The sequence below is a fragment of the Thermobia domestica genome, chromosome 17 (genome assembly GCF_964235325.1).
Source record: "Thermobia domestica chromosome 17, izTheDome1.hap1.1, whole genome shotgun sequence".
Taxonomy (NCBI): Eukaryota; Metazoa; Arthropoda; class Insecta; order Zygentoma; family Lepismatidae; genus Thermobia; species Thermobia domestica.
In genome coordinates, this window is record NC_137470.1 from 115,993,985 (window position 1) to 116,016,610 (window position 22,626).

General features: G+C 35.7%; 1 protein-coding gene across 1 annotated transcript in view; it reads right to left on the reverse strand.

The window, feature by feature from the left end:
- The window catches only part of LOC145674303 (uncharacterized), a 256,086-nt gene that overhangs the window by 159,389 nt on the left and 74,071 nt on the right, over positions 1 to 22,626 (reverse strand). The gene's annotated exons all lie outside the window — the stretch shown is intronic.

Sequence of the window (22,626 nt, forward strand, 5' to 3'; positions counted from 1 at the left end):
CTAAAAGAGTGTTGAACTCTAAAAGCATGTTGAACTCTAAGCCGACCAATCAATGCTGATTCCTCAGAATATAGTACGTTAGTTTGATGTTTTTCCATCTTTTTTGAATAACAACACACTTTACACAATCCCTCGACCTCGCGACACACTTAAGTTAGGTTAGAATTTAGAAGTGGCGATATTGCACAAGTCATCGTCTGGAATTAAAAAATGAAAATCAAATCTTTGAGTTTTAGGTCCCATGGTTATGCCGGTTAGGCTAAAAGAGACGGTGATGATGAGTAGTTAATGAAATGGTGGAATGAAGAAAGTGAGAGGAAACGGGAGAGTCCCGAGGAAACCCACACACACGGTGCTTGTCCACCACAAAGTTCACTTGGCGGGGGCTGGGATCGAACTCAGAACCCCATGCACCAAAGGTGAACACTCTACCACTGAGCCACCGTGGCTCCCTGTCTTAAAATTGATTCTAACTTAAGTATTTTTAAAGTTTCCGTGGTGAAAATAAAATTTTTCGTTTAAAACCTAGATTTATGCGCCTTATATATGACACAACACTTATTTTTACATTGTAAAATCTCGCGACACATTATGTGAGACTGAGCGATACACTGGCTGGGAAAACTTGCGTTAGTCTAATGTTTTTTTTCTCTCTCTCCTTTGATATAAAATGTCAACTGTTTCTTGTGCCCAAAATGTTAACTAACTAATCCTAAGACTTTGAAAAAGGAAACAAGTAGGGTCATTGTCACAGAATCAAAATACTGCAGTGGGTGCCTCAAAAACGCTAACACACATACTTTCACGCATCATCTTGGGTTCAATACCCGATGTTGGTGCTCGTTTTGGATAAAAATAAGAAAATTAATCCCGATCGCACTTTTAAGCACTAAGTTTTAGCTCATATGGCCTCGATACTAAAATGGAAAGCTACATTATAATCTATCGATTGTCTATGATATATCGTTGTGGTTGTATTGTTGTCTTCCAAATGATGATATACATAAGTATGAACCTTCCAAATAATGGTATACATAAGTATGGATATTCCAAATAATGATATATGTAAACATGGATCTTCCAAATGATGGTATACATAAGTATGGTTCTTCCAAATGATGGTGTATAAGGGTATAAATCTTCCAAATGGTAGTATACATGAGTATAGATTTCTAAATGATGGTGCACATAAATATGGATCTTCTAAATGATGGTATACATAAGTATCGGTCTTCCAAATGATGGTATGCATAAGTATCGGGAGTTTTACAGAACGAATATGTCCGTCTGTCTTCTTAGTAAAAATAAATGGAAACAACGTATTTTAGAAGCACAACTTAGAGATGAAAAAAAAATGTGTCAAATAGGTTTCGCTTAATGTAAGTTCAATTGTTCGAAATTACATACACATGACAAAATCACGAGACCTATAAAATCCACTCAACAATTGTTTCTTCACGCACAATTCTCGGAAATTCAAATACGACATAAAATGTAATAAACATTGTTCCATTAGCACATTCCTTCACACATATATAATATATAAAACTCTTTACAAAGAAAATAAAAAAGTTAGTGTTGTTCTTAGCAAAAATAGTCGACTACAGCTTTTCCTTGGCTTTATTTATGTTCAAGCGCCACGAATAACTGACCATTTTTCCATATTTAAAAACCACCGTGGCGTCCATAAAGTTTCATTGATATAATTTCCATGAGGTTTTAAAATTTAGCACATTACTAATGATAAGGGTAGTGGTTTAGTTCTCCTGGGGGAGCGATGACCATGAAATGGAAAATCTGATTCTGCGGTAGAACGCAAAGAGGTGTGTCATTTGAACTGATTAGCAAGAGCCAAACGGCACACTAAAATGTTAACAACAGCTCATTCACGGGGTATTAGGTCCTCCTTTTAAATGTTATGCATGGCTCGTAAAATCAAGGCTATATAGAGATACGATTTTTTCCTAGTGGGTTTTAAATACTAGCAATTCTGACTTTTTTTTTTTTTTTTTTTTTTAGAGAAGAAAGGTTAGAACACTAGAATCATTGTATTGAATTATGCAATCGACCAGGCAGTTTCTCTCACTTACATCGCCCACACGTATGTGTGGAGAATGTACGCATTTAAAGATCTATACAAGTATACCATTGTACTAGACTCAAGCTACTGTATACTCTTGTTTTTCAGGAGGAATTTTACTCTTTTTGTATACAACATGAGAAACTCCGGAGATGATTAACGTCATGTTTCCCTTGTGCGAGATTCCTGGTTCGCTTATGGTAAAGAACACAAAATTTTCGGCGTTGACTCAATACTGTTAGGTTATACAAGATAGAGCTCCCTCGTCGCTGTGTCATTACCGTATATGTCTTCGGTTCAGGAGATCTGGGATCGATTTTCGATGAGAGATAATGTGGCTCGAGGGGACCGTGATGGCTCAGTGGTAGAGCGTTGGCCTCTGGCGCATGAGGTCCTTGGTTCAGTCCCAGCTCGTACCGAGTAAAATTTATGGTGGACAAACACCACGTGCGTTGGTTTTCTTGGGGATCTCCCATTTCCTCCCGCTTTCTTCATTCCATCGTTCCATTCATTTCTCATCGTGACTGTCTTCTTTAGCCTAGCCGGCATAACCGTGGGACGTAAAACTTAAAACTTTCGTTTAATTTTTCAAATTGGCTAGAATAGCTCGTTAAACTATAGGTCCACGATTTACGTAGTCTCGGTGCTTACAAAAATTTCGAACCTATCAATTCCACTGTTCGAGATATGCAGAACTCTGGTTTATTTATCTACCAGTTGAAGTGCCCGTTCCTTGCACAAGAAGAATATGTTTATGTTAGGGGTTTTAACCCCATCCTCCCCTTAGGATAAGCATGAGGGATAATTTGGTACCCAACGGCATCGGCAGTGCCACAATTCATCTCATGGATTGGACAGTAATATAGATATTAATGGGGCTGTAAAGGTCGGAAATGCAAATAATAATCTCAGTTCACCTAAAAACTAAGGATTGGGTACTAATATGAAACGTTTTCTATTAGTTTTGCATGTCACTTCCTTCGTACTTCGTCCCATATAAATGGGTCTGAAGTTCAACTTCAAAAACTTCAACAAGCCCAAGAATAATGGATTAGACATTAATATCGGTCTGTTCCAATTATTTTTGCATGCCCTCCCTCACGCTTTCTACTCCCTTTTAACAAAAATGTATTAAACTTAAGTTAGGAGGTTCACTTATGTACCAAAACTAATCAAAATAGTGTAACGGTATAGGAGGACACAGATCCTATAGTTTTAACTGAAGAATGTAGGTACCAAGTTTCATCTTCCTAAGTTGAGAGTATTGTGAGATACTCAACTTGTCGCATACATTTTGAACCTCCTCGCTCTCTCTTTTGATACGCATTTTAACCAAAATAACATGACAAAAGTCAAAGTTAAATTATGGTACAGTCATCTACCAAAAATCATCAAAATCACTCCAGCGGTACGAGGAGTTTGAGGACAAACATACATAGAAAATGATCCCTTGACTCCCATTGAAACGGGAATTTTTAAAAACGCTATATCATGGGTTATATTCTTATAAATTAATAATAAATGTACAAAGTTTTATCTTCCTAGGTTCATAATGTTGTGAGATACTTACTTTTTCGCACATATATTGAATCCTACATCTCCTCCCTCAGGATACGCAACTTAACTAAAGTAACCTAAAAATATTGCAAGTTATTTTATAATCCAGTCATGCAGCAAAAGTAACTAAGATAGGTAAAGCAGTCTAGGTGAAGTTGAGGAATAAAGATTGTTACATTAAATTTATGTATATATAGTGATACTCCTTCGCCCCCTTTTAAAACGGAAAATTTCAGAAACGCTGAATCACAGGCCCTATTATTTTAATGAAAAGTTTTTTTGTATCAAGTTTCAACAAATAGTATGCCAAATTTGGTTTAAGATTGGCTGAGCTTCATTGACCTCATGCGATATAAACAATATGCACTATGCTTAAAAGCTTCAATTTAGAACAAACAAAATTGCAAGACAACCCCGACTTAAATAACAAAAGAGAAGTTGTCATAAAGTTTGATTTAATTGTTGACAAAATTTGGCTTTCAAAACGTTGCCTAAATAATAATAATAATAATAATAATAATAATAATAATAATAATAATAATAATAATAATAATAATAATAATAATAATAATAATAAATCACCAAGTTTAACAAACAAATTTCAAATTGAACTCCTTTGTGGCTAAGCGGTTAGCATACACACCTTAGGCGTGGGAGACCCGGGTTCAATTCCCGGCGAGAGCTCATGTGGTTCGGATTTTACGTTAATCAGTAGGTCCCGTCTCATGTAGTCTCGCTGCTGAAAGGGACGTTAAACGCAAAATCAACTCAAATCTAAAATTCACAGAATAATTATCAAACTATAAGTTGTTCCTTCTTATGCTGAGATATTTTAATTCTCATATATAATTCTATAAAATACAGTTTCCATATTGAAGGTAAAATTCTTTTTTTTTCTCTTCCTTTTTTCTAATGCAAGGTTTCTGTATAGAAAGGAAACCCGAGAAAACACGACAAAGGTAAAGAAAGAGTAAGAACACAATTATAGAAAGTTCTGAGCGCCTGGAGGAAGTTTTAACTTACACACAGAAGAGAGACTCTTAAAAACTTTAAAAAAAAGAAAGAAAGAAAAAGTTTCCAACTGTAAAGCAAGGTTCTTTAGCACCAGACACACACCACGTGCAGCGACACAGTTGAAGATGAAAGAGAATTCGGGAGGAGAATCAGCCAACGCGAAAAGTCAACGAGAGGATTTGCAGCATCCTCTCAGTGCAACAATGTTTCCATCTAAGCCCAATAAGACACACAAAACGACAAATTACCTCGCACAACATGTTTCCGAGAAAGAAATTAAAGCGAGCATTGGACTTAGTGGAAGAACAGATGTGTATCATTGAACGAGTAAAGCCACACACATTTGGGGAAAATGCTATTAAATTGATAAAATAAATAAAAGTCTGAACTAGAAAAAGAACTCTATACGCAAGAAGAACCCTGTAACTTTGGTCATCCTCAAGCTATTTTTGTCTTATGACTTCAGGGAGTGACTTATTTTTTCCATCCACGTTTTTATTAAGGTATGAGTAAAATTACCGTAATCCTTAACAGATGGCAGCACGTATAATCTATTTCCTCCTCTTTCATTTTTTTTTTTTTTTTTTTACTGAGCGATCATATTCACTATGACTCAATTAAATGCAAGAGACGAATGTCGAAACTTTGTCTGAAGTCAAATTGAAAAAATAATCTGAGGATAATACATCATTCAAATTCAAGAGATGAATGTTGAAACTTTGTCTGAAGTCAAACTGAAAAAATAATCTGAGGATAATACATCATTCAAATTCAAGAGATGAATGTTGAAACTTTGCCCGAAGACAAGCTGAATCAATAATCTGAGAGTAATACGTCATTCAAATTCAATAGATGGACGTTGAAATTTTGTCCGAAGACAATCTGAGTCAATAATCTAAGGACAACTCGTTATTCAAATTCGAAACGTGGATTTTAAAACTTTACTCAAAGACAAACTGAATCAATAATCTGAGGAAAATACGTCGTTCAAATTCAAGAGATGGATGTTAAGACTTTACTCAAGGACAAACTGAGTCAATAATCTGAGGACAATTTGTCATTGACGTTCAAGAGATAGATGAAACTTCGTACGAAGACAACTGAATCAAAAATTTGAGAATGATCCGTCAGTCAAATTCAGGAGATGGATGTTGAAACTATTTAAAGACAAACTGAATCAATAATTTGAGGATAATCCGCCAGTTAAATTGAATAGATGGATATTGTAACTTCGTCCAAAGACAAATTCAATCAACAATCAAAGGATAATTCGTCATTCAAATTCAAGAGGCAGATGTTGAAACTTTTTCCAGAGGCAAACTGAAACAATGATCTGAAGATAATGGCATTCATATTCAAAAGAAGATTGTTGAAACTTCGTCCGAATGCAAACTGAATCAATAATCGGAGGATAATCCATGATTCAAATTCAAGAGGTGGATGTTGTAACTTCGACCAAAGACAAATTCAATCAACAATCAAAGGATAATTCGTCATTCAAATTCAAGAGATGGATGTTGTAACTTTGTCCAAAGAGAAATTCAATGAACAATCAAAGGATAATTTGTCATTCAAATTCAAGAGATGGGTGTTGTGACTTGGTCCAAAGACAAACTGAATCAATAATCTAAGGATAATACGTCATTCAGATTCAACAGATGGATGTTGAAACTTGGTTCAAATGCAAACTGAATCAATAATCTGAGGATAATCCGTCATAAAAGGAACTCATTCCAATAGTTAACGATACCTTGTTAATTGCTTCAGGAGAAATGATTTATCGTGTACTGTGAGGTAGTTAATGAACATGTAAGAATTGTAAACAAAATTGATTGAAATTTTCTTGGAGAAAAAATCTCCCGGAAAAAATCCCCAAGAGTGGACTGCCCATTAAGATTTTTTCATGACAAATGTGTTATGCCAAACTGTAAGGTTATTAACGAAACATTTACTAATGGAGTTAGAACAAAATCTCCCGATTTATTTTTCAGAAAATCGCCCGGAAAACTTCACTCCCACAAACTATCTCTTGTGGATTTTTTCAAAATAAAAATAGTTATGCTATATTATCAAGATATTAATTAAATGTTTTTTTTTCTTAAATATGCACAAAATTGCGTGTGTTGCTTTTGAGAAAATCGTCTAAAGAAATTCATCCTTAAGAGTAAACTACCACTTGTGATTCTTTTCAAAAGAAAAATAGTTATGCTATATTATCAAGATATTAATTAAATGATTTTATTTCTGAAATATGAACAAAATTGCGTTTGTTGTTTTTGAAAAAAAAATCGTCCAAAGAAATTCGCTCTTAAGAGTAAACTAACACTTGTGATTTTTAAAGGAGAAATAGGTAATGCTACATTATCAGATTATTAATAAAATATTTATTAGCGAAATATGAACCAAATCACTTGAATCGCTTCTGAGAAAAGTGCACAGGGAAACTCATCCCAAGAATAGACTACCAATTAAATATTTTGTTAGGATAAATTATTTATGTCTTATTGCTAGCGTAGTAATGAAATATTTATTTATGAAGTATGGAAAAAAATCGCTTGAGTCGTTTATGAGAAAGTAGTTCTAAAAGAGCTTATTCTCAAGAGTAAACTACCCCTTTTGTAATTTCCCCTAAAAAATGACTTGCACTACAGTATGGAATTCTATTCTGTGATTATTGGCAGGTCATCTGCCACAACTGAGAAGCTTCCATGCTCCACGGTCTTCTGCCAATCTCCTCGTCTTCACGTACGATTTTCTGTTTTGCTATCATCCATCAATTGTAGTCTCTTTCGTCTCTCCCTCTCTTTCCTGATACCGTACCCTCTAGCAGTCTCTCATGATACAGTTCCTTCTTATCCAATGTACCAACCAGTTTTTCTTCCTCTTCTTAATAATATCTAAAATTGTTCTTTTCTTCCCCACCATTTCTAACACACTCTCATTCGTTTTCCGCTCGATTCAGCTAATTCTCTCCATTATTCTTCACACCCACATTTCGAAAGCTTCCAGTCGTTTCTCTTCGCTTTTGTGTAATGTCCATGTTTCTGACCTATACAGTACATACTCTACATGAAACACTTTATGAGTATTTTTCTCACCTCTTTATTCAAGGTCACACACACAAAAAATGTATGTTTCTTTCTCCTAAAGGATTTTTTCGCCATTCCTATCCTTGCTTTTATTTCATGTTCACACTTCACATCACTAATAATACTACCAAGGTATCGAAAGCTAGTCATCTGTTCTATTTTCTTCCCTCCTACTTCTATATTTGACACAACCCACTCGTTCCATTCACCATGGCTTTTGTCTTTCTAACATTTATTTTCATCCCATATTCTTCACAACCCTTCCTCAAGTTTTCTAACATCTTATGGATTTTCTCTTATTTTTTTGCAATAAGCGTCATATCATCAACCAAATATTGATATTTAAAATTGAAACCAAATCATTAGGGGCGTTTTTTTTTTTTTTTTTTTTTTTTTTTTTGACAAATCGCAATTTTCAATTTTCATCTTTCAGTAAATTGCCCTTAATTCTCAGGATAGCAAGAAAATTCGAAAAATGCGCGTAGGAAATCTTATGAAAACCTTAAGTTTATAATTTGGTGCGGTTACGGTGAACATTATGTGAGTTAATACACTTACATGCGGACGGACAGACGGGCCAAGAAATATCGAAAAATCACTTTTTCGGTATATATGGACCATGAAACATTCAAGTATTTTCACGATCACCATACTTTCTTCCCCCTATCGTCGTTCAAAAGTAAAAAGTAGAAACATTAATATACAACGTTGATATTTCCTAATATCATGAATGAATATCTCCAAATTTGAATAAAGCAAAGATTAGTAATTCAGCACTAATTTAATTAACGCAGAATTCCAATAACAAGTTTAGCTTTTAATTTCCCTGTATCAATTCCAGTTGACGTTGTTTTCCATCAGAGGTTTCTCGAAAGCACGCTCAACTAGTTTTCTGGTGTAAAACAGTCAACCAATCCCGATAAACAATCTCTCCAAAGTTTGGGGCAAGGCTCATTTCGCGGTTGGGGCTTCCTACCCACGGGATATTCTTCGCAACCACGATTCCCTGTTTCGGCTGCGTTCCTTTGACGTCAAATACCAGGAAGCGAGATCAAGTTTCGGGAGAACAATCACAAGCGCGGGAACTATCTGCAGCCCACTTGCGTTAAAATTACCTCATGTGTATGTTTCTCTATGTGTGTGTGTGGCTCTTCCACAGAAAGAAAAGTATTGTTTTGTGCATGCTTCAATGTTATTCACAAATACACCAAAGACACTGTTGCTAACCACAAAATTGTATTCCTAAGCAAATTCTCTTCTTAGTACGTTTCACAGGAATGCTATGAAGAATGATAAACTTTGTATGGAAATGTGTAATATTCTGAAAAAGAAAAAAAAGACTGGATGCATCTTGTAATCTTAAGAACAGAATTTTGTCTAGTGAAAGCCTGCCCACCACCCAGCTCTATCGTCACTAAAATTAACACTTCTTTCAGAATCGCTCCCCTCTCTCGTCTAGTGAGAATAGGGCATGTTTGGGCCTAGGTGGCTCATCGGTAGGCTGCTTGCCTCTGGTGCGTGAAGATCCCAGTTCGACTCTAGCTTGCGCCAAGTGATGTTTGTGGTAGGCAAAAACCTTGTGTGTGAGCTGTTTCCACCCACTTTCTTCATTCCAGTATTTCATTCATTCTTATCATCATCGTTTGCTTTAGAATTAGTGTGTTATTGTGAGACGTAATACAAGCAGTGCCATGTAATTTCGCAGAGGCCGTGTCTTTGGTACTGTGCATATAACAGTTGAACACTAATTTTCAACTGAAAGTGTTATCCAATATAGATTTCCTGCTGACAAAGGAAATACATAGGAATGAATCTATATATATATATATATATATATATATATATATATATATATATATATATATATATATATATATATATATATATATATATATATATATTAGAATTATTATTGATACAAGAACAAAATTCAACAATACTATTCGGCTTGCAGTTAAGCTCTTTCTTTGTGATCAGGAGGTTCGGGCATCAAGTTCGGTAATCACACTTACCTCAATACAGGGCCTGGAAGACTTTTTTACTCAGTGTTACTATTGTCAGTAAATATAAAAGAGAAATAAAAAAATAAATTAAAGCTTTCAGTTTCACGTCCCACGATTATGCCCTTGAAGCTAAGGGAGACAATGATTAAGCCAACATGATGTTGTCCATCACAAATTTATTTGAGCTAGAATGGAACCAGGGAATCCACGCTCCAGAGGTAAGCGCTCTACCAGTGTGCCACTGTGGCCCCTTAATATATAAAAGATAAAGTCATCTTGTAAAAGCGGCTGCACCGTTTGAATACATCTTTCAGATACAGTTATCTACTAGATCGAACTGAATTTTTGTCACGTTACTTTGATTAACGTTCGTATCCTAATGGGGTAGCGGCGGGTCAAAATTTATCAAAAAAATTGAGTATCTCACGAGCCAATAACGTTAGGAAGACGGAACTCGAAACAGAAACTCCTCATTAAAAATAAAAAACGCATGTTCTAGTGTTCCTTTTTTTTATGTTTGTTTTAATGGAGAAGGTTGTATTTGCTGTTTGAATACAAACGAAATTAAAGAATGTTCTACGATCGTCTTCTCCTCGACCGCTATGCCAAATTTGACTATTTTTGGTACATGAATGTATCATTGTTTAACACAGGTTTCTCCTTATTATCGGCTTCTAAGGTCAGAAGGGATCAATGGGTGGTGTGGGATAGTGGTGACATGTAAAAATAGTTTTAAAAAATGACCTATATTGGTGCCTAATGCATAGTTTACGGTGTTGCTGAGATGAATAGTGATACACTCGGCGAAATTTAAGTCAAAACACTGCCCCATCAACCTTACGGTAATAAAGTGTTTGGATTACGGATTTTTATCATTACACTTGCATGGAAATGCATATTCGGAGGGAAAAGAGGGTTCAAATAACTTCCACAAACCTACTCTCTCGTGCAGAGAATGGATAATTCAGCTAGTTATTAATAATTTCAGTATAATTTAGACTCGCAATCTCTATCTGGAAGTTTCAAGGCTTGACCTTTAGCGCGGAAAGGTGTGAGCTTGAAAATTATGCCGTCACAAAAATCATCTTATTTACTGACTGCAAAGAAAAACATATGTTATATATATATATATATATATATATATATATATATATATATATATATATATATATATATATATATATATATATATATATGATGTATATTTACTTTATAGCATTTTCGTGGCTTACTTTATAACTTTCTGATGTTCTCTATTTCCTTAAAGTGATCAACGAAAATTCAAAACTATTGGTCAGCATGGTAAAGAGCAACTCGCAGTTACGTCTTCTAGGATAAATTAAATTAAATAAAATATTTCAGTTTAAGCTCTCACGATTATGCCCTTAAGGCTAAGGGGACAATGATTGTGGCAAGTAAATATTGATGGAAGAATTGGTTGAATGAGAAGATAGGAGGAAACTGCGGTACCCCGAGAAAACCCATGGACACGACCTTGTCCATCACAAACTTACTTGACTGGGTATCGAATCAGGAACCCTAGACACCAGTGGTAAGCGTTCTACCACTGAGCCACCGTGTCCCTATAGGATAAGGGAGAGAGACTCCCACCGAAAATTGAACTTGGAATCAACGCATAATAAAATCGCACACACTAACCACTTATCCGCACAGTAGCAGAGTTATTTATACAAAAAAAAAAAATCTGATTAATATTTGCATATTGCTACAAATAATTAGTTAAAGAAATTGTAACAATGTAAAAGTAAATGTGATTATTCTTGTCTTCGTATAAAACGTTGATCATACGTAGAATTTAAATTATCAAGATTTCAGCTTACGAATGAGGTTTTATATGGCTCCAAATAAAATATTTATACTGTATAACAAGAACTGCAACAATACTTTATTGACTGTATTGTACGCATACAAAATTTAATTGATTAATTATCACCGGAAAGGATGCAACACACATAGACAAGCTGCCAAGTGTGTTGCGGAAGCACAAGGCGCTGTTCAACATACTGAAAGGAAACCATGAATGAACAGTGGCAAGTGCCGAAGAAGACAAAACACACGTACAGCATCATTGTTAGGTAAGTTGTTCAAATAGTAGAAAGGGATAATATACATGGGAAACGCTACTGAATAGGATCTGTATGGTTCAGCTTACTAAGACCAAAATAAGCGACAACTCTCAATAGTAATGAAGCAAAATCTTTAATTCAATATTTCACGGATATATCCGATAGACTAAAACTTCGCGTGAAACTATGAGCACAACACTTCCCACCACAAACACAAACTACTTCCAATTGAACAAAAGTTACTTCGCATCAAAGGCGAACACTTTACTACTGAGCCAGTTTGTTCGCTAAGTGACTAGAAGCGGACCGTCGATTTGATTTCAAGAACCGAGAAAAATTTTCGTAATCAAATAGCAAGTGTGTTTCGTTTCACAGTGTGAAACTACTAGTAGTTCCCTATCAATTGTAATACATCTGTGGGCTCCTTGATAATGCAAGTGTGAAGGTAGTCCCATTCTCTTTTGTTTGACCTTGAAGGAACATTACGTTGATGTTGGGAATCTCAGAAAAGATGTGTTTGGGTGATGCGAGCAAAGAAAAAAAAAGAAAGAAAGAAAGAAAGAAAACTCCATCTCAAACACTTCAAACACTTTGAGGTAGTCTTTCCAGTCTTTCAAATATTTTAAGTACACGGGAAGATGTGTACACAAATATCATATGCCGTATACTTAGCAGCACAGAAAGGAAATAAAATTACTCTTATCTTCTACTCTGTTACTGATGTTCTGATTTTAGTAGTAAGATGATATCCCCAAATTTCGTAAGAGCTTGTATTGTTCCTTGGCCGTGGAATGAATAGATCTGTTCAACTAATTTCAGTTTACGGAGTACTTGGCTCTATGACAGCTTCTCCATTTCCTAGATTCTAAACCTGAGTGGTGGAAAACTTTCAATTCTGCAAGTGATAATCTGCTAGAAACACTGGTTAAATTGGAGACTACATTGTCTTTGACGAATATATCAAGACTAACTTGGAAATCTTCATTTTTCTTCTCTACGTCACCAAAACGACACTGACCGACACAGCAACTGTGAGATGATTGTTGTTCACCCACAATGTCAAGATGAGAACCTGAAGATGCACCGCTGGCCTCTCTGCAATAGATATCGATTTTGATTAACAAAGTCTACCTCAAAGCGTTTGCGATAGCTATAATGTTTATTATTCCCCGTAGTACCACTGAAACGCATCATTTTCGAGAGTGTTACAATCGAAATTATGTTTCTTTAAAGCCAAACAAAAGATTATGAGACAATTTTCACACTTGCATTATGAGAGAAACCATAGGAGTTTGCTTTGTACATTTGACAGGAAACTATATGGTAGACTTAAAAACTATGATAATTCAATACTTACAGTTGAAGCAGTACATTCATAACTACTGGTTGAAATAGAGGAAGAGGATCAACGACAGAACTTGTTTCTCGGACTCTAAATCCCTATCAAAAAGACTGGCTATCTCTTACAGTTTTAGCTTTATGAAACTTAGCATTGAAACCAAAAGTGTTAATTCACATATATCACTTCCGGGTGCAATACAAAAATAAAATCAGAGGTGAAACATAATCTTGTAATATTCAATCTATATTTAAAAAACGGCTTTTCGCTATTTACTTTCGTTTTATTCATTATGCGATCAATGTTATAACGGAAAAATTACCCCTTCTGGCTTCAACAAATACATGAAATTATATACAAAATTCATTCTTGGGATGCTGAATCTGTGTAAAATGTATTTTAAAAAATCTATACTTTAACAACCCCGCACCATTATGATTTGCTTCGTGCCAACCACGAGAAAATGTAACGTATTTCTCTTTAAGGCGGGAACTCATTATTGGCGCGGGTTGCCAACATTTTCGTTTTCGAGGCAAAGTTTTGGCTGTTTCTTCTTGAAAAGGTATCTGCGAAATAATGCATAATCTCTGAAAGTGTGCATGTTATGTATGTAGCTACTACAAGAGTTCTGTCATTATATTGCATATACTTAATAATTTATAGACTTTGCATATAAAGTCGATATGTGTAGCCAACGGTATGGATTGGTCTGATATATAGAGGTTGATCAATTTATATTAAGCAAAAGTCAATGTGCAACTATTGCGCGCATACGTAATACATCGCCGTGAGATTGTCGCGAGGCAAGCAACAATATCTCTTTAGTCACGTAGTAGAGAAGTGTAGTAGAGCGTAGTGTAATGCCACCGGAACTAAACACATTTTGAGAGTTTACTGTGACCCTTTCTGACACTAAGTTCACACCGTCGAGCGCCGTAGAAAAGAGTAAAGTGCGTACTTTTCGTGTACGTCGTACATTGTTTTATACGGAATTCCAGAAACGGTTCATAAAGTTTTTGTCACAGGGGAAAACTGCGTCCCCGAAATGTGGAGCAAAAGTTCAAAATTATTGCTGCGTACTCATGTAATGACTGAAATGTACCAGCATGAAATCCTAGCATTGTACGGACAAGACCTGAACAAGGTTGAAGTGTACCAAGACAAGCCACACTGCGAAACCATCACTGGAATTCTATCGCTATATGAAACAGTAAATTGGAATTTCGGCATTTCCCTTTTCTGACATCCCTGTCAGGAGTCCAGACAGCAGGCCAATGGACTGTTGTACTTTTAGACTCTTCAAGAGGTGTCTGTCATATCGTGGAGTCCACACCTTCACCGGCTTGTGGAAATCATGTAAAGAAGAATGGGATTCAATACCTATGGTCCAGCAGGAATGGGAACTACGATGTCGGCCAATAGTCACGAGAGGTGTCCTGCAGATCGAACACAACCGATGATGGAAATTCGGCATTTCCTACGTAAGTCGCACATTCAAATTCGGCACAATATAAATGAGTTAACCTCTGTATATTCTAGACAAACATACTAATTAACAAACTAGCATTAAGATTTATATAAATCTTATGATGGATTCAAAAAAAAAGCACTGAAGAAAACGATACTGCCCGAGATACTGTGAATTTTGCACCCTTTTCCAGTTGTTTTCTTAAAGGAATTCCTCGGTTGTTCTAGTCCCGGAGTGTTTTGTCGTGGTTCTACCCAGATGGAGACTTCCGGATCTTGCTTCGTGGTAGAGATTTGCTGAGCCACAAGAACCATTCGTCTCAAAGAGAGAGGGGCTGCAAGAAGTCTTCTGTTTGCCTGTCACGGAACAGTGGAAGAGGAAGAAAAGAAGAGACACTGCAACGAAGTTAGAACAAGAAACAAATTCCACTCTCTCCCTCATTTCTCTTTATTTTTTTTTCTTCTGTGTCTATTCTTTCTCGGCCTCTCCCTTTTTCTCCATTCCTCTCCCGCTCTCTTCAGCTACTTTCGTTTGTATGTTTCAGCACAGTGAAGTTGCAATCAAGAACCTTCCACCCTATTTTCTTAACCGAAGTATATAACACCAACATCGAAAGTTAGGAGTTTTAAACATAATCCACCCTGTTTAAGGAATTCAAACTTACACATTAAGAAAACTTCAGTTTTCTTTCTCATTTCCCAACCAAAATGAGAGGTACAGACCACCACGCTAAACTCTTTTTCTCCTGTTTATTAAACTAAGCTAACTAAGCTATTACTGTAATATATATATATATATATATATATATATATATATATATATATATATATATATATATATATATATATATAAGTTTTTATGATAATTGGTGTATGAGAGTACCCTGGTATAATTTAGATTGTCTTTACATTAGTTCTTTGAAACAGTTCACATTATCTCACGAGCTGTCAAGTTAAATAAAATTCTGTGTGTAAACCCCATTAAAAATAAGGGGAAACATATCCCAGTTCTTTTGAAAATTACCGTTTCAAGGGTGAAGGGCAGAGGGATTTTCAATATACATAAAAATGAATGAAACGATCCTTGGCGGTCAATTGCTCCTATACTGCTGTACCGAATTAGGTGATTTCTGAAACATGAGTGAACCATGGTCCAGCATAAGATTTTATTACATTACCGGCCTGATACGAGAATAGGATGAGAGATGAGGGTAGGAAGAGAGCGATATGTAAAAATAACAGAAAATGACCAGCATTGATCTTTAATCTATAGTTTTTCGAGTTTACTGAGATTGATAGTGACCCGATACCAATCATATTCAAATTCAACCCCCACCGCACGATTGTAAGAGATGACATGTAAAAGTAATGGTAAGCTATCTATATTAGTATCGAATCCATAGTTTCGTGGTCACTGAGATGAATAGTGACATTCTCGATGCCGCTTAAGTTCACATTCAGATAAGGTCAGTAAAGGCTGGATAGAGTGAACATAAATCCGTTCCCTAGGGACAGAAACAGTGCTCAAAAACAAATAGAATGAAGAAAGTAAGAAGACACAGGAGAACGCAGGGAAGGCCCACGTACACGGTGTTTGTCCACTGTGCTCTTGATGCGAGCTAGGATTGAACCAGGGACCGCATGCACCAGAGGTGAATGCTGTGTCACTGAGCCACCAGGACTGCTCAAGAAGTTGATGATACATACACCCTTCACCATTTCCAAATCTCTTCACTGTGACAAGGACTAATGTAGCACCTTTATCCTCTAAGTGCTTCATTTATTTAGACAATTTCTATAATCTCCTTTTGAAAATTATCATGTATAATAATTTTTTAAAGAACTGGGAGTGAACAAAAATACACATTCAAACTTGCTGTGAGATACAGGATGTAAATTATACGCGATCGCTTCTGTGAAATCACTTTTCTTCTAAGATGGAATATGAGCTAGTTCTCGCTATCTTCTATTTTTTTTATTCTATATACATCTATATTGAAATCGGAAGAAGTAGTCAATTTCTATCACTTCCGGTTTTAGTATAGAATTAAGGATGCAGATAAAAAGTATACTTGGGACGCTTAATACTTTCAGGTACTAGTACCTATTTTTAGATACTGAAGTAGTGTCTTCATTACTCGATTAAAAAGGGTCAATAAAGCCTTTTACTTCCCTTTTTTCTGTTTTTCCAAGCATAGAGACATTGTAGAATACGTTACATATGGTTTCACGCCTTTCTGCGTCCAGACATAGGGATGATGACGTCATAGCTTTTTAAAAATATTTTTATCGATAGGCCTATTTTTATTTATTTATTTATTTATTTATTTTTTTTTTTGTGGGCTTACTTTGGTACGCAGAAGATTGAAATTTTACACAACATTCAGTCCCCCGACTAATATTTATCAAATTTTCCCACATCCTTGCGTCAACACAGGGCGGTCCAGAGGGCAAAAAATTAAAAAAAAAAGTAAAAAAGTAAAGTTTAACAAAAAAAAATCCCTTTTTTAGCGATTTTTACGCCTCAGATACATGATGGAGACATGCGAATAGTAGTGTCTGAAAAGCTGTTCTATCCTGAAGAGAATGAGGTATAAAACATGACCCTAGGATAAATAGAGATGTCCTAGGAATATTTTTATTTGAAATCGGGGTCTTTTGCAGTAATCTAGGGCATTGTGGGAATCATTGGGGATCTGTTCTGCCCTTATTATTGAAGGTAGAAGCTTGAAAATCTGTACACACATTTAATACACCGCTTAGTACTTTTCAGTCGATTTTCAGATCTCTTCGTTAACACAGGGGATGCAGGGGGATTCGAAATTTTTTTTTTAAAAAGGAACATTTTCAGCGAAAAATCCCAATTTCTCTCAAGATTTCTCGCCTCAGGGACAAGATAGGGAAATGGGAATAATACCGTTTGAAAGGCTTCTCCATTGTGAAACGAAAAGTAATATGAACCATGATCCTACGATAAATAGGAATGATGCTGTAGCCGCTTGATTGAAAGTCTATATTTTACCTAGAACCTAAAAGAGTTAATTGATTGCTGAAAATCGCTTCCCGGTACCTGTTGCCATTTTTGATCTATAATGATCAACGTTATAACCAAAAACAAATCGGTAGTTTCTCCCCCTTTCGTTGAAAGGATCACCTCTATGAACGAAGTCAATTTCTAAACTTTCGTCCCTCAAATTTCTGACGAAATTCGGTTATGATTGGTCGAGTAGTTCTTGACATTCTTTGCCTCCTGGACGGGGTGGCAGATGGATTGACATGAATATATATATATATATATATATATATATATATATATATATATATATATATATATATATATATATATATATATATATATATATGGTAAACCAAACTCGATAAGAATTAGAGAAAAACACACGGAAGTAAAAAAAAAAAAAAAACTGTTGAGTTCACTGTTAATGGATCAATTAATTACATTACACGTTAAGAAAACTATGTGCATATCAGTGTTACCAGATTGGACTACAAGTAGCGGATTGGGCGATTTTTTAAATACCCTCGCTACCAAACTGAGTGACATGCTACTTTTGGGGCTACTTTCAACTATCTGCAGGCTTAACTCTTCAGAATACCCTACTTTCATATTTTCAGATACGAAATCACAAATGATTAGTTTTATATAATAGAACAAAAGTGTTGTTTGTTAAGTATTCTATTCACAAAGACCAATAGTTTTACTAAAACTATTATGTTTGATACTAGTTCAATTCTTGTTTTAGTACTGAAAACACTAGAGTTTTGTTGAGTTTGCACTCTTTCAGTATCACAGACAATGTTGCTGTCTCAGTTAATGCCTAGGTCTAAAAATAGTTGCACGGAGATGTGTAAACGTAAACATTACAAATTTAATGTATTATCCACATTAACATAATGAGCAAAATGGAGTTAGAACAAAAACTTACAAAAATTCATGGCTTCCAAATAAGGAATTTAGCGAACGAATTAAAGACGTGATAAATAACAGTGAAAACCGTTGTAAACGTTGTAAAGTGTATTTCAGAGCCCGCAAAACTGACTTAAGCTAATGTCATTCCTTGGAAATCGGAAAAGTAGCCTATTTTTTATCACCGTCGTTCTAGTTCATTACACATTGCAGTTCTCCTGTCCTGACGTAATATGAGTTGAGTTGAGTTGAGTTGATTTTGAGTTTAACGTCCATTTCAGCAGCGAGGCTATATGAGACGGGACCTACTGATTAACGTGGAGTCCATACCAAATTAGGTCCTGCCGGGAATCGAAGCTTGGTCTTCCTCATCAAAGGCGGGTACGCTAACCACTTAGCCATGAAGGAGCTCTGACGTAGTATGGAGTTTGTCCTATTTACCATCCGATCGTTGCCAACACAAACATCCACTCAGATGTATTCATTAAATAGATAAGCATACAAGTGAATGTGTATAGCTACAAAATAATTTATTTTTGTTTGAGCTACTTTTATTGTTCAAATCCACTACTTTTGGAGCACAACTTCTCTCCTTTTTAATCTTTAGATCTGGCAACCCTGGTGTTATAGATATTTGCTAAAATCAACGAATGACGGATTTTCTTTTTCTAGCACAATTCGGACACTCACTCGCCTTTGAAGACAACTAATGCATTATTTCAAAATATATGAAAGTAACCACAGACTTATGCGACACCCAGTAGATAACCCATTTTCTATACACTTCGATATAGCACTCTAATTATATACGATCTCATATAATTAAAAACTCCTGCAGTAGAACACGCTTCGTATGGACATTACTGCTACAATATTTGCTTTAGTATATTTCCGTGCAATTACGTAATTAATGGAGTAATTAATTACTGAGATGAAACAATAAATATATATATCTGTGATTTTAGTTATGACGTACATCTGTTTCATAAGCTAACACGTTTTCTTTCTCCGCACTTCCCCACAATTAGATTTATGAGAATGTAATACAACTGTGAAACAGAATTTCAATAATGCTGTTTTGAAGGTATTGGGACTGAATCTTTATTTGCATTTTACTGACAATAAAGCCGTTTCCCGATGTGACACCATTCTTTTTTGTTGTTGTTGATACCTTCGTTAATTGACTTTTTATAATTAATAATAAGAGGTAATGGGGATAAATATTGAATTTAGGACAAGAAACTACTCTATGTTTAAACATTTTTTCTGAAGACTGATTTTTGTTTTGGTTTTTGTTGTCAAAATTTGACTTCAGAATTAATTAATTAGGGCACGGTGGTTCAGTGGTAGAGCGCTTACCTCTGGTAAGTGGAATTCTTGATTCGATCCCCGGCCAAGTAAATTTGCGGTGGACATAACGGTGTCCGTGTTTTTGGGGGGTACTCCAGTTGTTTTCCACATTTTCATTCCATCGTTCCATCAGCATTCATTTACCCCAACCATAAGTCTCCCTTAGCCCAAAGGACATAATCGTAGAACGTTAACCTTCGTAGCACCAAGGAGGGTGCACATGCACCAAAGCTTCGATTTTATATGCACTGTTCTCATATTTTTGTGCATAAATTTATACAATGTAAGTGTCTAAATACAATAAAAATAGCTTAAAATATGTTAAATACATACATTTATTTGTTAATTCCAAGCGTAATTATGAAGCATAAGCACAGTGTTACATAAACATTAAACTATATCCATATGGGGTGCACTTGCACCTATCTTTGGTGCTTAACGTAACTCGCTAGCCTTGCTGCTACGAGGGCTAAACTGAAAGATGACGAATTTAGTAGAACATTTTTTTTTTCTTGTATGAATGTTTTTGGTATTTACAAACTGTAGTTTATTGTGTAGCTGCAACTCTCTGTACTAATAATGGACTTTCTTGTATTGGTGTTAGACTGACTTATGAAGGAATTGAGATAAACAAAGATTGTATATTTACAACCTATACCTTTTTGTGTAAGCCCTCTCTCTCTCTCTCTCTCTCTCTCTCTCTCTCTCTCTCTCTCTCTCTCGTACTGACTCTGAACCTTTATTACCGTTAATGTTTGACGCTGAAGTTTTTTAGTGTGTATATTTTGTATTTGTTGCTTTTTCATTTAAGAAATAGACTGCAATTTGCAATTGTTGAAAGCATGGAACTATAATGAGGCAATTTTATTTTAAAATGAGAATTGGACACAGATTACGTATTTTATTTAGTCTTTCTCCTGAGTTCAATTCTTAACATCTTCTTCATGAATTTTGGCAACAGCACACCTGCGTTGCGTCTATTTAGTGGCGGGTAAAGTTAAACTTTAAATCTCACGTAGAATACACTGATAAAAAATACAATGAACTGTGACGATAAAACTTTGTTATATTTTAATTTATATTGTTACTTTATTAGTTGAACACATGGGGGCCTGAAGAAAATTTTCTAGGAGATCATCTCCCTGGTTGCTATATTACGTGGGGGCGCGGTGGCTCCGTGGTAGAGCGTTCACCTCCGGTGCTTGGGGTCCCTGGTTCGATCCCAGCTCGCACCGTGTGGACTTTGTGGTGGACAAACACCATGCTCGTGGGTTTTCTCGGGGTTCTCCCGTTTCCTCCCACTTTCTTCATTCCACCATTTCACTCATCTCTCATCATCACCGTCTCCTTTAGCCTAACCGGCATAACCGTGGGGGCCCAGGCCCCACCCTGCCTCCCCTTTGGGCACCCATGATTCAACCTTCAAATGAGCTATCCATGACAGGGCTTCTTGCGATTTTAACGGTCCGAAAAAAAAAGTATACTTTCTATTCTCAAGTAAGAGAAATATATTTGTACTTTTCTAGTAGTCTTTCTTAGAGATAAAAAATAATAAGTAAATAAACTATTGCATATTGGAGTAGCAATAAAATCCTTGAAGGAAAATCTGTATTGACATCAGCGTTACATTTCATTTCTTTCTGATTATTGATTATTAGAAAACCGTCTTTCATACACAAGCTGCAGTCTGTAGCAAACACACAGACACATATCAAGTGGAAATAAAAAGCCACTGCAGATAGAGAAACTTCTAAGGAACAGTCGCACAAGAACGGTTTTTCTTTCCAGAAGCTTTAAGCAGAAGGGAATAAACCTCTCCTGTCTCCCCTCTTTCACCCTTCTAAAAAATCCCTTCAAACCGCCGCTGGCGACCTGTCATGGAGAAATCGGGTTCAAAATGCAATTTAGTCACAGCCAGACATAGCCCTTCGTTCCCTCCTCACCAGTCCCTAAATCCCTTCGAAGTTCCCCTTAGGACCCCGATTCCATCTGTGCTGCTTATGGTTTAACTGCCGCCCCCTCGCTGTAGCCGTCGGCACGAATAAAGACGACAGAAAAATGACTAAGAAAGGGCGCAATGAGGTAAGAAAAATTAAGGATCTGTAAAGTGTATACTTAGCGATGAACCTGAAGGAAAAATTATCCTTTTATTCACTACAATGATTTTTACAGCCTTTTTAACTGCATCATCTAATCTTTCTCAATCCTTTCTTTTATTTTTCTACTAAGAACATATTTTAACTTTCTAACAAATTTTCAATAAATTTCACCCCGAGAAAATCACTTTTTTTTTTCTCATCTATGCTCTAAGACACCTATTCAACGACAAAACGAAGTCGCTTATAAAATGAAAAGAAACATATTGCTGCACAAAATGGAAACCAAGCTTGAAGCAAATGAAGTTAAAAGAATAAATCCTAATAATGAACGGGAAGAATCTTAGTCTGTGTGTCACGCTAATCTTAAAAGTAAAGTCACTCAATAGATGGCATTATCTGCACTATCACTGTTTTATAACGAAAGTCATTAAAATTATAGGATGATTTGAAAATGATATTTACACTGTACTTTTTCTGTCCAAGATTGATCTTGAATTGCTATTTACACAGTACTTTTTCTGTTCAAGATTTATTTTAATTAGTATTTACACAGTACATTTTCAGTCCAAGATTGATCTTTAATTGCTATTTACACAGTACTTTTTTCTGGCGAAGA